The 3,144-nt window shown below is 32.6% G+C and overlaps 1 protein-coding gene across 1 annotated transcript in view; it reads left to right on the top strand.

Moving 5' to 3' along the window:
• The first annotated feature begins 1,488 nt into the window (after positions 1-1,488).
• The window catches only part of ptafr (platelet-activating factor receptor), a 6,574-nt gene continuing 4,918 nt past the window's right edge, over positions 1,489-3,144 (top strand). The window contains exon 1 of the mRNA XM_024275294.2: positions 1,489-2,786. The gene's annotated coding sequence lies outside the window, so the exon portion shown is untranslated. The remainder of the gene's footprint in view (positions 2,787-3,144) is intronic.

Below are 3,144 nucleotides of genomic sequence, written 5' to 3'. Positions count from 1 at the left end.
GATGACACCATCGGTGAGTGGTTGAACTAGAAATAATCATAGAAATGACTATATTTACAGGAATCTTTGTGGTCTTGCAGATTCAGACCCACTGAAATATTTAGGTTTTTGTTCCTAATTATGTTTAGTAATTCATTCCAAAACACACCACAGAAAATCTCTGACTGGAACATTGTAGTTGGATATCTTGACAAACAGTGGGTCTGATTACTGTGTCCATGTATGTGTTAATGATTGTCAAGTAGCCATTTTTGTGTGAACAAAGCTGGTTGTTATTTCTAATAAATTTCATAACTTCCTTCTTGACGTGGATTCTTGTCTTCAGTTTTTTTTAATCTTGAATCCTCCTTTGTTCAAATTAAAGGATGAAATTATGAACAAAATCTAATACAAAGAAGCTTTTTTCATATTATGAACTTGAATTATCCAAAGTGGCCGGGGAATTTCTAAAGATAAAATATTCGAGTTGTTTGGTTGAACTACTTTTTTTTCTAAGTAATTCTGAGGAGCATGTTGTCAATTAAGCACAAAAAAACATACAAATGACATATATAGTTTCAGGTCTTTAAATGTAATAAGATAAATGAGAAATGTAAACAGAAATTGTGCTGAAACTGATCCGTCTTCATGAATGAGAATCTTATTAAAAGCAATGCAGACATCGCACGAAGAGCATGTCATTTGAGAAAAATTGGGTCCATGACGGGAAAATCTGCGCGAAGCTTTGCGGCTCGCCTGAGCACGCCAAGGTCGTCATCATCAGAAGCCTGGAGGAGCTGGAGAAGTTTGTATCCACTGCTGGTCTACAAGGTGAGGAGACAAACTTCACAAACAATGTCTGCTAAAAACAACACAATCTCGGCAACAGTCAACTGTGAGCACGACTTTCAGAGAGATCTGAACTGTCAGTAATAATGATAACCAGCAAGAGGTCACTATTGCATTCTACCACGTAGGTGAAAGAGAAACACTTTTAATCTCAGTAACTTTTAATCAAGAATTGGCGAAACATCAAACAACGTTGGCCAATTTTGTACGTCATTGTCAGGCCAACTGATATTTTCCATGTAGGCAAAAGAGGAACCTGTGTGGCCTGACAGTGCCAGAAACATACAAATATTTGATAACCTGAACCATGACAAACCCAAAGCCTGACCAACCAGATGACCTCACAATGAAGAACTGAAAACCAGACATTTATAAAGACGGAGGGCATTTAACAGAAATGAAAACAGCTGTGAATCACTAACATGAGGCTGGAGTGACACACAAAACACAACGAAAACACCACAAAAAAACAAACTAAACTGCAGAATCCTCACACATTTGCCTCGTACTTAAATACTTTTTAAATAGCTAATCTGTTTAATTTACGGCCTTCCTCCAAATGAAATTTATATTTTTTTTATCTGTATTTTCTTGAGGGTTGGACTTGAAAATTTTCCTTGTCCTGCTTCTTACAATTTAAATGAACATTTTCAAAGAAAAAATTGGTACACTTATAGTTTATTTTGTTACTTACAAATAATTTTAAGTATTGTAGTACATCAGCTTCTATAGAACATATATGTTTAGTGTAGAAAGTACTCTAACTGAATACCACTTCTGACTCAATTGGGAAATTGTATGCTTTACAAATACCGATAGTACATAAAAAGTGACTACTAGAGTAAGTGTACTTGTAGTTGTAGTTTTTTTCAACTTGTAACCTAAATTTTAAATATTTAATACAAAAACAATTTTTTTTAAATGAGATACTTAAAAGCTTTAAATGTAAAGTTTTATAAATCCCTTGGCAAAAGTAAAAAAAAACTTGAAGTTTATGTTACTAAGTAAACTTACATATTAGTGTAGCAAGTATAGAATAATATAGAAAATGTACATGTACATGTAGTGTAGGAAGGATAAAAATTGAAAACTTCTTCAGATTAAATTGGAGCATTTTGAGTTTACAATATACAGAAAGTATGTAAACTTCAAGTATATTTGTTCATTTTAATATACTTGCACAATAAATGAGACAACATTTTGCTTCTGGTTCCTAATTTTCCATTTTTTCTTTCCACCTCGAAACTAAAAATTTAAATATTTGAAAGACAAAACATATTATATAGAAGATTGGGTGTTGATATATATTAAAGAAGATTTTCTATTTTTTTTAACAGATTAAAGGATTTTAGATGTATTTTATGATTTGAAAAAACACAGTAAGAGTCACTTAGTAAGCGTTGACTTGATATTTGTTTGATAGATTGACACAATTTTGGATAAAATGGTGAAATATTTGTTTTAATTACTGACATTTGCTGTATTAAGATGATTCTGTGAGACACAAAGGCTTTTATTTTGAAAGGAAGTCATTCGAACTTCTGTCAGAACTATTTCATATTTTGAAAAGGCACTTTTTAATTTATTTATTTTAACATTCCCATGAAAAAAAAAAAAAAAAAATCCTACTTCTTGTACAGTTCTTGCTAAAGGAAGTCTTGTTGCCTCCCAGCAATCATTGGGCTCAAACCGGAAATACAAAATTCCTGAGTTGCTGTCGTTTTCGTTTTTGTAAAGGCGTGCAAGCCTCGACACGCGAGTGTTTTATGGAGGCAAGTTTGATGTTACACAACCCGGGTCTTCCCTGAAAGCGGTTGCTGAATGAACTCCTCCTTCCTTCCTTCTAGTTCTTCCCTCAGAGCGTTGGAGGAAACAGCAGAGACGCACCGCTCCGTCTCTGCGCTCAAACATCTCTATGTAGTTTCATGACAAAGATCTACAACTGCGAAAACCACACAGTAAGTTTAAAAAAAAACTTTATTAATTAAAAAAAAATATTTGTTTAATTTTTAAAACTTTATTATGACACAAGTTTGAACTAATTTGACACTTTTTATATTCAAGTGAAGTTTTTATGAAAAATATTTATTTCTGCCAACAAATGCCAATTGTATTAGGGAGCTTTCAAAGTAAGAGCCTTTCGAGTTATGTAATATTTCATGATAAAATATTTCAATTCAAGCAGAAATGTTTTATTTTTTTTAAATAACATTATAACTGTAATCTAAAAGGTCCAGGAAATTTGAGTGCCCATATTCTGAAACGCTGGGTGGGATGTTTTTTCTATGTCATTTCCCAGTTTTTAATAATGAATAA

This window comes from Oryzias melastigma, linkage group LG22 (genome assembly GCF_002922805.2).
Source record: "Oryzias melastigma strain HK-1 linkage group LG22, ASM292280v2, whole genome shotgun sequence".
NCBI classification, from domain to species: Eukaryota; Metazoa; Chordata; class Actinopteri; order Beloniformes; family Adrianichthyidae; genus Oryzias; species Oryzias melastigma.
Note: the sequence above shows the minus strand (reverse complement) of the source record. Positions and strands in the feature narration are given on the sequence as shown.